At 39.3% G+C, this 12,555-nt stretch overlaps 1 pseudogene; it reads left to right on the plus strand.

Annotated features, from left to right (window-relative positions):
- Nucleotides 1-9,317: 9,317 nt before the first annotated feature.
- Nucleotides 9,318-10,018, plus strand: LOC109564108 (large ribosomal subunit protein uL6 pseudogene; annotated as a pseudogene).
- The last annotated feature ends 2,537 nt before the right edge of the window (nucleotides 10,019-12,555 follow it).

A 12,555-nucleotide genomic window follows, 5' to 3' on the forward strand; every position in this document is an offset into this window, starting at 1 on the left:
CACACAAACAGCCTTTCAAACTGAGCAATCTGACTGGCTTATTTAAAAGCAGCAAACAGTGTTCTGTATCCCTCATTTTTCTACCGGAAATACTTAATATTCTATTCTTAGGTATTTCAGTGTAGAACCAAGCATTTCCACATTTAATATATCAAAATACACATCCCTTAGGATCATTAGTTTCTATTTTATGGAAGCCTGGCTATGAGGACAGTTCATACAAAGAATTTTGATTTTCTCTGTTTTCCCTTCAGCTATCACCTAGTGAACTGTCGAGGTATCACTGATTTGAAAAAGAGCTGAACAAAAGAGCATGCTATAGAACGGATGACATTGCTTTGGGGTTGCTGAATGAGCACAGCACTTCAGTATCCTAGCAGGGTATATTGCTTGGTGCCGGAGGAGGGGATGCATAGTGAATGTTTCTTGGGTGAATAATATGAAAACCCTGTAAGTTTGGGATTGTGGGTGCCAATATACAGACTCTCACCTACTGTATGGAATTGAGTATTTATAAATTACTTTTAATGGATAATGAGCAGTGAAATTGAGCAGTGACTACCACTGGTAATTACTGCTATAGTAATCAAAATTTGGTGTTGATAAAGGTACTGGTTTCACAAAGTTCTTGTACATTGGAACCTTTCATTAGAATGGTGGGGCTAGGGCAATTAGAAAGGAATGTACATCAGAGGCGTCAAAAGGCCTGCTTATTCTAAAGATTTAGTGTATTTTACCTGGTGGCTCAGATGGTAAAGAATCCTCCTGCAATGCAGGAAACCTGGGTTTGATCCCTGGGTCAGGAAGACCCCCTGGCATAGAGCACAGCAACCCACTCCAGTATTCTTGCCTGGAGAATCTCCATGGACAGAGGAGCCTGGCGGGCTACAGTCCATGGGGTCACAAAGAGTCAGACATGACTGAGCAACTAAACACAGTAACCCAAGAGGTAGGGTAGGACAACTGAGGGTTATATGCTCTCCAGAATAATCCCAACATGTCTTATCATTCTGTGGAATACTAATTTATCTATGCTTATGTCAGCCATAGCATAAGGAATCAAAGAGCAATAATTATTTTTACCTTGTACTCAATGTTAAAGTACCATTTATTCTTTCATTCACTATAAATGTTTAGTAAAATGGCATTGCATGATAGACTGTGAAACACTTTGGAATAGATGTATATCAGTTATGATAAGTATAGATTGGACAGAAACAGAATGATTATTATATTTTAGATCAGTCTAAAGGCTAGTACTTAAACAGTTCAGATGGTGTTGGGGGCAATGGGAGGGGAATGTAACAAAGGAGGAGTGGCTTCTTTAGGATGATTTCTAGAATAACATAAAGAACTCCAGGTGGTTGTTATGAAGTAAGCTGATAAGAGACATGAAAGAATGCTAGCAAGTTCCTAAAGGCATCTTTAATGTCTGGAGCAGATGTTGGAAAATGTAGAACAATTTTATATTTCATTTCCTCTCCTTTGAAAGTTATTTTGTAAGGGATTTCTCTCTTTGTCTCCAGTCATAATTCCTAACAGGGAGACTGAGAATCACACAGTGGTTGCTAGTAATGTTTGATGATGATGATGGTGAAGGAGAATTTGTGCATCCTGGACAAGTAGTTCTCACACTGGCTCTGAGGATCCTCTAGAATGTCCTGGTGGAATATCTCCATGTTCCTGAAGAGTTGCTATCATAATATTCCCTGGATTATGACTACTATAAAAATCTGTTCATGTTTTCTCCTTCAATTTCCAGAAGGACCTACCTGATGGTTGTTATGGGTCCCCTTTGGGGATGACATGATGTTCTGCTACAGGGTAGAAAGGGTAAAAGATGTGAAATCATTATCCTTGAGACAGAATATTACTTCAGTTGAGAGCATGTGGTTATCACTATTTTATAAATCATGTGGACTAAGGCAAAGCTTCTCCCTCTGCACCTTATGGAGAGAAAATAGTATTCCTTATCACCAATGGACAGAACAACACTGTAGCATGTCTCCCCTTGGGGGGCCAATCTTAATACTTAGCCTGAGATGTGAAGGAAAATTTAGAAGCTATAAGGGAGCAATTTTATAACTGCTTAGAAAATTCCTCCCCTTAGGTTTTGTTTAGAGAATGATTGTATGATTTGTATGATTGGTAATCACGCCTACATTTCTTTTGAGGAAGACAATAGTTGTTTCTCTCTTAAAATAATCACATCTAGTAAAGAAAGCTTCTATACACTTCTGCTGCCATCAGGATGCTGAACTAGACAGGATGTAAATGAAGAATATGGAGTTCTTGAAAACTTGAGCTTGAAATGCAGAATAGAGATCAAAACAGTTATAAGCAGTGTTCCTTGTTACTTTGCTGACCACACAGGGTTATGAAACTGTGATTAGCCCCCTTCTAGTTCCTGCTTATTTAACTTATATGCAGAGTACATCATGAGAAATGCTGCGCTGGAAGAAGCACAAGCTGGAATCAAGATTGCCGGGAGAAATATCAATAACCTCAGATATGCAGACGACACCATCCTTATGGCAGAAAGTGAAGAGGAACTAAAAAGCCTCTTGATGAAAGTGGAAGAGAGTGAAAAAGTTGGCTTAAAGTTCAACATTCAGAAAACTAAGATCATAGCATCTGGTCCCATCACTTCATGGCAAATAGATGGGGAAACAGTGGAAACAGTGTCAGATTTTATTTTAGGGGGCTCCAAAATCCCTGCAGATGGTGATTGCAGCCATGAAATTAAAAGATGCTTACTCCTTGGAAGGAAAGTTATGACCAACCTAGATAGCATATTCAAAAGCAGAGACATTACTTTGCCAACAAAGGTCCATCTAGTCAAGGCTATGGTTTTTCCTGTGGTCATGTATGGATGTGAGAGTCGGACTGTGAAGAGCTGAGCGCCGAAGAATTGATGCTTTTGAACTGTGGTGTTGGAGAAGACTCTTGAGAGTCCCTTGGACTGCAAGGAGATCCAACCAGTCCATTCTGAAGGAGATCAATCCTGGGTGTTCTTTGGAAGGACTGATGCTAAAGCTGAAACTCCAATACTTTGGCCACCTCATGTGAAGAGTTGACTCACTGGAAAAGACTCTGATGCTGGGAGGGATTGGGGGCAGGAAGAGAAGGGGACGACAGAGGATAAGATGGCTGGATAGCATCAGTGACTGGATAGACATGAATTTGAGTGAACTCTGGGAGTTGGTGATGGACAGGGAGGCCTGGCGTGCTGCAATTCATGGGGTTGCAAAGAGTCGGACATGACTGAACAACTGAACTGAGCTGAACTGAGGTCCTTTATGAATAATTGTATAATCAGTGATTATTATTAGAGTAGGGCTTATTTATTTACCTTGGAAAACTCTACTAGCTATGAGATTTGGGGAGTGTATATTAAAATAAGTGGGAGGTGATTTACTATGTACACACTAAAACTGCTGTCATAAGAGCTCAAAATACAGAAGTTTAAACAAGATAAAGTTTACTTCTGTCTCATACAGTAGTCCAGAGTGGTAAGGTGGCTCTGTCAATCTCAACTTCAGTCTTTTGTTTCTGGGTGCAAGAGAGCAGTTCCCTTTCTTTCCATCTCCCAGGCAGCCAGTGGATAGGAGGAAGAAGTCAGGGTAGTTCGTGTCCAGTTGTTTTAAAAACAAGACCTGGAAGGGACACATATTGCTTCTCATATCCCACTTGTTTGAGTCTATAATATGGACAGATTCACCTGCCAGGAAAGCTGAGAGGTCTTGAAATACTCTGGTAAAACTATTGCTATGGAGATACTGGGGACAACCAGTAGTTGTCCACAAGGCCTTAGGAGATCTGGGTTTGGAGGATGCTGAGAGATATTAAGGGCCTCAGCTATAGTGCTCTTCAAAGTACATTTCCTCATAGCCTGGAAGAATCACTCTATCCTAATGGAGACTGTAGTAGGTTAGTGACTTTCAGTATTCAGAGGAGGAACATCTATGGGAAAGTGATAATATGTGATGCCCAGAGAAATTGTTTCACCTGGTACTCCCAAGATAATGATTGACAGCATGGCTGTAAAAATCCCTTAGAATGCTTCTTCTCAAGAGAGGCTAAGGGAACCTCAGCTTTATCCAGGGACTTGGAGCCACGGATTCTTTCTGCTATATGAGCTTCTGTGAAAAGGAAAGGGCAAACCAGTACCTTCAGGGGAAGGTATAGTTAGATTTTACGGAAATGACTTGTTAAAGAGGATGGTGAATTTCCACTAGAAAATGTTGACTGGAGTCATAGGAACACTAGATCTTCAGTGATTTGAGGTTTTGGAATAAAATCTAAAAAAAGATAATTAATAAAGAAGGTGGTACTAGAAAGGGGTTGGCAGTTACAGGATCCTTTATTTTTGCTGTTTGTTGTTATTTAGTCACTAGCTGTGTCCAACTCTGTTACTACCCCATGGACTGTATATAGCCCTGCCAGTTTCCTCTGCCCATGAGATTTCTTTTAAATAAGGCCAAATTAAGTGGAGGCCTGTTGTTAGCTAATGTGACTGGTTCCTTAGGAGTTCCACTGTTGCCCAGAAGACTGTTATATATTCTGTATAACTTTAAGACATGTAGGATTTGCCACAATGCTTTAGTTAAAAGTATGCCAGCGTTGGACACGACTGAGCGACTTCACTCTTCACTTTCATGCACTGGAGAAGGAAATGGCAACCCACTCCAGTGTTCTTGCCTGGAGAATCCCAGGGACGGGTGAGCCTGGTGGGCTGCCATCTTTGGGGTCGCAGAGTTGGACACGACTGAAGTGACTTAGCAGCAGCAGCAGAAAGGTCAGATATCTATGGCTACAAACATGAGGCATGGTTGGCAGAGCTGGTGATGGTGGTAGTGGTTGGCAGTGCTGGGTATAATATGGAGGGTAAGTTAAGTGTGATACACACAGGACCCACAGTTAATCCATAAGATTTTCCTGGTTCAAGTTGCTTATGAGTCAGTGTTCCTCTAAAAGAGGATAAAGGTTTGAGGATGCCTTAATGAGTTTCTAATTACTCTGAGAATCTGTAAAAATCTTATTTAGATTGTCCTATTTAGATCTCACAAGGTCCTTTGGAATCATCTTAGACTGGCAGAGGTTACTGGGTCACCAGAACTTGTGATAAGTAAGTTCTGACACTGATATGAAAATATGTCCCTTCAGCCCAGCCTGTTTCTAATCTGAGCCCTGCTATAGTTTTTGGTCTCAGGGCCTTAGCCAAAACAGTGCCTCTGGCAGTGTACAGTCTCTGCAAAAGTACAAAGAAGAGGTGTTTCCCCATCCAGTTCAGTTCAGTTCAGTTCAGTCGCTCAGTCGTGTCTGACTCTTTGCAACCCCATGAATTGCAGCACGCCAGGCCTCCCTGTCCATCACAGACTCCCGGAGTTCACTCAGACTCACGTCCATCGAGTCAGTGATGCCATCCAGCCATCTCATCCTCTGGCATCCCCTTCTCCTCCTGCCCCCAATCCCTCCCAGCATCAGAGTCTTTTCCAATGAATCAACTCTTTGCATGAGATGGCCAAAGTACTGGAGTTTCAGCTTTAACATCATTCCTTCCAAAGAAATCCCAGGGCTGATCTCCTTCAGAATGGACTGGTTGGATCTCCTTGCAGTCCAAGGGACTCTCAAGAGTCTTCTCCAACACCACAGTTCAAAAGCATCAGTTCTTCAGTGCTCAGCCTTCCTCATAGTCCAACTCTCACATCCATACATGACCACAGGAAAAACCATAGCTTTGACTAGTTGGCAAAGTAATGTCTCTGCTTTTCAATATGCTATCTAGGTTGGTCATAACTTTCCTTCCAAGGAGTAAGCATCTTTTAATTTCATGGCTGCAATCACCATCTGCAGTGATTTTGGAGCCCCAAAAATAAAGTCTGACACTGTTTCCATTGTTTCCCCATCTATTCCCATGAAGTGATGGGACCGGATGCCATGATCTTCGTTTTCTGAATGTTGAGCTTTAAGCCAACTTTTTCACTCTCCACTTTCACTTTCATCAAGAGGCTTTTTAGTTCCTCTTCACTTTCTGCCGTAAGGGTGGTATCATCTGCATATCTGAGATTATTGATATTTCTCCCTGCAATCTTGATTCTAGCTTGTGCTTCTTCCAGCCCAGCAACCCACCTCTTATTTGAGGGTGTAAAGGAAAGAGGACATTATAGAGGATATCAGTGGGGAGGGGTTATCAGTGTGCCCAGGAGGTCCAAGAAGCTCCTTTAAGGGACCCATAGCTATCTCATTCTCTCCAGAAATATGATATTGTTCTTGGAATAATGCAAACCTAAGAAATAGGCCACAGTTATGGATATTCCCAACTGAGAATTCTGCGTTTATGCTTTTGGTTTTACCTGGTTTTATAGCATAGACTCTGGATGAATACTGAGAAGGAGTGAATGGAATCTATTTGGGATGCCACCAGCAGACACATTGTGTGGCTCAAATCCTTACAGTAATTTCAATGGCATAATGTAAAATAGAATGCAGAGTTTTCACCATTAGGATCATTGCCCTGACCTAGATCAAGCTTTTCCCCTTTCTTTGAAGAAATGCTGCCTGTGTTGAGTTCTGCACACATGCTTTAAATAACTCATTATTTTCTCACAAGATCTTTTGTTAACGTTTCATCATTGAGATATTATTTCCCTGATTTGTATTTCAATGTTTTCTTTCTTATTTTACAACATTAATTTTGTTTTAAATCCCCTATCTCCTGAAGCGCACTGTTTTCTTGCCTGGGGATATAGTTTTCCATTTGGCACTTTCATTTTGATTGAGGGATCAAACAATAAAGGCTCATCTCTGTACAAAGGACAGTTTATTATTTATGTGTATCAGAAAAACGTGTAGCTTTCTGCAGTGTGTGGGAAATGGAGGGAGTGAATATTCCACCTATCTGATTGATAGTTATATTAAAGGTTGTAGTCAGTTATATAAGTCCCTTTGGGTTGCATATGATAAGAGCCTTATGTTTTCTTTGAAATATTATTTCAGTAAATATTCGGTATTTATAATTTATTGCTTGTCCTGCTGTATTTTCCAACTGCTGTCCACCAAAGGATCACAATAGGAATGTTGTTTGGAAAATGTTAATTGTTGAAAATGTGTTTTGAAAAATAACACTTAAGGAAAATATATTTTAAAAAATTGTATGCTTCCTGACCTAAATATTGACATTTAAGGTCTGGGATTATTGCAGACCTTTCTTGCATTGATCTTTCTCTGGTGGCTCTAGAAAAAAATCCCTTCGGGCAATATTATTTAACATAATTGGTTTTTTAGCATATTGAGAGATAAGGAACAATGTAATCTAGTGTTCCAATTTGGAACTGGAATGTCATACAGACCAAGGCCAAACTGTGATTTTCTCTACAATAGGGACTGGTATATTTTTCTGCTGCTGCTACTGCTGCTGCTGCTGCCAAGTCGCTTCAGTCGTGTCCCACTCTGTGAGACCCCATAGATGGCAGCCCACCAGGCTCCCCCGTCCCTGGGATTCTCCAGGCTAGAACACCGGAGTGGGTTGCCATTTCCTTCTTCAATGCATGAAAGTGAAAGTGAAGTCTCTCAGTCATGTCCAACTCTTCGAGACCCCATGGACTGCAGCCTACCAGGCTCCTCCGTCCGTGGGATTTTCCAGGCAAGAGTACTGGAGTGGGGTGCTATCGCCTTCTCCAATATTTTTCTAGGTTGAAATATTCTTAATTGTTTTTTTTGTTTGTTTTTGTTTTTTGAATCTCAATCCATCATCAGTATTAGAGGTTTCTTTCTAAAAGAAAATAAAATTCTCCTCCAAAAGTACGCTGTGAAGATTGATAATAATAATTTCTTTTTAAAAATTTCATGTGGATATATGGCAAAACCAATACAATATTGTAAAGTTAAAAAATAAAACAATTAAAAAAAATAAATAAAGGGTTAGTGCCATCTATCAGGAAAAAAAAATCTTCAGGTTGCTTTTAACTTTTTTTTTTTTCCCCACTTGGTTAGAAGTATTTTAGAAGTTGAAAAGCATAAGTCTGAGCAATATCCTGAAGTAGTGACACTAATTCACTGTTTGAATCAGTGACAGTGACTCAACTATTCTTCTTACCTTCTATTGGATAGTATCAAAATACTAAAAGTAACCCTTTTTATTCAGTATCAACATTTATATCCTTTTAGAATTCTTGAGTCCTCAAACTCACATTGAAATATAAATTGCCTTTACAACATCAAAACAATTTTGTAACATACTATTTTTTGAGGGGAAATAAAATGGACCAATGGAAGTGTCTTTAAAATGATTATGTGATAGAGTGGCTTTCACACTGTACAATCCCATCAAAATATAAGCACTGGGGACTTCACCACGCACGTGGCTACCTACTAGCTTTTGGGTATCAGAGTGCACACCGTTTTTTCCCAGGGGCTTACAAATGTCCTGGAGATAGTCATACTAGAAAGTTCAAATGGAATTCAGTCAAATCTCAGATTATGGTTTGATAAAAGCAAAATTCAGATGTCTTGCAGGACTTGGCTGTACTGAGTAGAATATCCAACTTCCATCTCAGCACAGTGTTTGCTCAGGTGAATAGCCACAGACAGTATGCATATGTGGGTTTGGCCTCCCACGCGGATGCCCTTTAAAGGATATTCTAGGTCTTTCCCCTTAGCTTTTGGTTCTATCCATTTCATCTATGATCATGCTCTACTCCCCATTCTGTCAGTCTGTGTACCCCTCATTTAGAGATCCTTCACAGAAGTTTTCTGGGACTTTCTATCTATTGTCTGTCCCATCTACAGTTTTGTATAAATCTATATCTTGCCTATTTTTCAAGCGCTTTTCTGCTCTTAACAAATTTTACCTTTTGCAGATCCAAATTCATATGAATCAAAACTATTGTCAAAACTATTGTTTTTGAAGAGGGCTTTAAGAAACCATTTGGAAGTTAAAAAAAAAAATACAAGAGATTAATGACTAGCTGAACTTTGTGTACTGCTACTATAAATATTCCAGTTCCCCTTGAGGCTGACCAGGACAAACTCATCTCCAAAGGAAAGAAAAGCACAGAGAATAATCCAAGTTTCTATTTACTGCCTTCACTATACTTCAGAGTACCTCTAAAGTACAGAGCTACTATACCCAGGCAGGATTACTGAAAATAGACACTTTGGTGAAATTATTGAATTACAAAGATAAACAGAAATTTCTGCAAACTTTCAGTCAGTTGACTTAAACAAAACAAGGCAACACACACACACACACACAAGCCCCAAACATACAGGACACTCCCATTTATTTAAAAAGGAAAATGGCTCTTTTTGCCGCATCTACTGCAAGAATGAAGACCATTCTCAGCAATCAGACTGTCGACATCCCAGAAAATGTTGACATTAACTTGAAGGGACAGACAGTTATTGTGAAGGGCCCCAGAGGCACCCTGCAGAGGGACTTCAATCATATCAATGTAGAACTCAGTCTCCTTGGAAAGAAAAAGAAGAGGCTCCGTGTTGATAAATGGTAGGGAAACAGAAAGGAACTGGCCACTGTTCACACAATCTGTAGTCACGTACAGAACACGATCAAGGGTGTTACACTGGGCTTCCGTTACAAGATGAGGTCGGTGTATGCCCACGTCCCCATCAACGTTGTTATTCAGGAGAATGGTTCTCTTGTGGAAATCCAAAATTTTTTGGGTGAAAAATATATACACAGGGTTCGAATGAGGCCAGGGATTGCCTGTCCAGTATCTCAAGCCCAGAAAGATGAGTTGATTCTTGAAGGAAATGACATTGAACTTGTGTCAAATTCAGCTGCTTTGACTCAGCAAGCCACCACAGTTAAAAACAAGGATATCAGAAAATTTTTGGATGGTATCTATGTTTCTGAAAAAGGCACAGTTCAGCAGGCTGATGAATAAGATCTCAGTGATCCTGCTGCAGAAACAAGATAGCAGATGGTTCTATGGACTCAGTTGTGATGTTTTAAAGAGACAATAAAAACTCTTGATTTGAGAAAAAAAAATAAATAAAAATAAAAAATAAATAAATAAATAAAAAGGAAAATGATACTAGCATGAAACTTCTCATCTCCAACGTTGAAAGCTGGAAAATAATGAGACAATGTTGTAGCATAGTTTCTTTAAAAAGGAATATGATCTGAATAAAGTAATTAAAATACTTAAAGAAAATTTAGAAAACTATTGTATGATCTTGCACCTGTAGGAACCTAAAAAAGTAAACTCAGAAATCATATAGGAAAAAAATAGAGGTATTAAACTACATTAAAAATGTTTGAGTATAATATATTCAGTAAATAAAGTTTAAAAATAACAGAGTTGACTGGAAAAATTATTTGCAACCCAAATGATACCAAAAAGCTAATCTATTTGATTCTACATATTGATAAGATAAAAGATCTAATAGAAAGATGTACAAAAGGTATAAATAACTATGAGAAGAGAAAAATCTACATGGTATTTAAACATTTATTAAAATGCTTTACCATATTAACAGGAAAATAAAAATTAAAGCAACAAAAAGATATTCTTTACCCATCCGATTAGCAAAAACTACAGAGCTGTCAAAGATACAACATAGATTGCTTTGACACTTGGCAAGGTGAAGTGCTATAACTTTGCCATGAAAAATCTAGAAATTTCTAATATAATTTTAAAACATATCCCAATCTATGCCCCAACCACTGATGCTGAAGAAGTTGAAGTTGACCAGCTCTATGAAATGTGTGTGTGGACGCACAAGACCTTCTGGAACTAACACCAAAAAAAAAAAAAGATGTCCTTTACACCATAGGGGATTGGAATGCAAAAGTAGAAAGTCAAGAGATACCTGGAGTAACAGGCAAGTTTGGCCTTGGAGTAAAAAATGAAGCAGGGAAAAGGCTAATAGAGTTTTGTCAAAAGAACACATATCATAGCAAACACTCTCTTCCAACAACACAAGAGACAGCTTTACACATGGACATCACCAAATGATCAATACTGAAATCAGGTTGATTATATTCTTCACAGCCAGAGATGGAGGAGTTCTATACAGTCGGCAACAATAATACTGGGAGCTGACTGAGGCTCAGATCATCAGCTCCTTATAGCAAAATTCAGGCTCAATTGAAGAAAGTAGAGAAAATCACTAGACCATTCAGGTATGACCTAAATCAAATCCCTTATGATTATACAATGGAGGTGAACAGTAGATTCAAGGGATTAGATCTGGTAGACAGAATGCAGGAAGGACTATGGACAGAGGTTTGTAACATCATACAGGAGGCAGTGATCAAAACCATCGCCAAGACAAAGAATGCAAAAAGGCAAAATGGTTGTCTGAGGAGGCCTTACAAATAGCTGAGAAAAGAAGAGAAGCAAAAGGCAAAGAAAAAGGGAAAGATATAGCCAACTGAAAGCAGAGTTCCAGAAAACAGCAAGGAGAGATAAGAAAGGCTTCTTAAGAGAACAATGCAAAGAAATAGAGGAAAATAATAGAATTGGAAACACTAGAGATGTCTTCAGAAAATTAGAGATACCAAGGGAATATTTTGTGCAAAGATGGGCACAACAAAGGACAGAAACAGTATAAACCTAAGAGAAGCAGAAGAGATTAAGGAGAGGTGGCCAGAATACACAGAAGAACTATACAAAAAAGGTCTTAATGACCCAGATAACCACGGTGGTGTGGTTACACACCTAGAACCAGACATCCTAGAGTGAGAAATCAAGTGGGCCTTAGGAAGCATCACTACAAACAAAGCTAGTGGAGGTGATGGAATTCCAATTGAGCTATTTCGAATCCTAAAAGATGATGCCATTGAAGTGCTGCACTCAGTATATCAGCAAATTTGGAAAACTCAGCAGTGTCCACAGGACTTGAAAAGGTCAATTTTCATTCCAATCTCAAAGAAGGTCAATGCCAAAGAATGTTCAACCTACCACACAATTGTGCTCATTTCACATGCTAGCAAGATAATGCTCAAAATCTTTCAAGCTAGACTTCAGCAGTACATGAACCAAGAATTTCCAAAGGCACAAGCTGGATTTAGAAGAGGCAGAGGAACCAGAGTTCAAATTGACAACATGTGTTGGATCATAGAGAAAGCAAAGGAATTCTACCAAAACATCCATTTCTGCTTCATTGACTATTTGAAAGCTTTTGACTGTGTTATTGTTTTTCAGTTGCTAAGTTGTGTCCAACTCTTTTAGACTCCAACTGCAGAAGTCAGGCTTCTCTGTCCTTCACTATCTCCCTGAGGTTTCTCAAACTCATGTCCATTGAGACAGTGATGCCATCCAATCATCTCATCCTCTGTCATCCCCTTATCTTCTTGCCTTCAATCTTTCCCAGCAGCAGGGTCTTTTCAAATGAGTCAATTATTTGCATCAGGTGGCCAAAATATTGGAGCTTCAGCTTCAACATCTGTCCTTCCAATGAATATTCAGGACTGATTTCCTTTAGGATTGCCTGGTTTGATCTCCTTGCAGTCCAAGGGACTCTCAAGAGTCTTCTCCAGCACCACAGTTTGAAGGTGTCAATTCTTCAGCGCTCAGCCTTCTTTAT

Source organism: Bos indicus, chromosome 1 (assembly GCF_029378745.1).
Source record: "Bos indicus isolate NIAB-ARS_2022 breed Sahiwal x Tharparkar chromosome 1, NIAB-ARS_B.indTharparkar_mat_pri_1.0, whole genome shotgun sequence".
Taxonomy (NCBI): Eukaryota; Metazoa; Chordata; class Mammalia; order Artiodactyla; family Bovidae; genus Bos; species Bos indicus.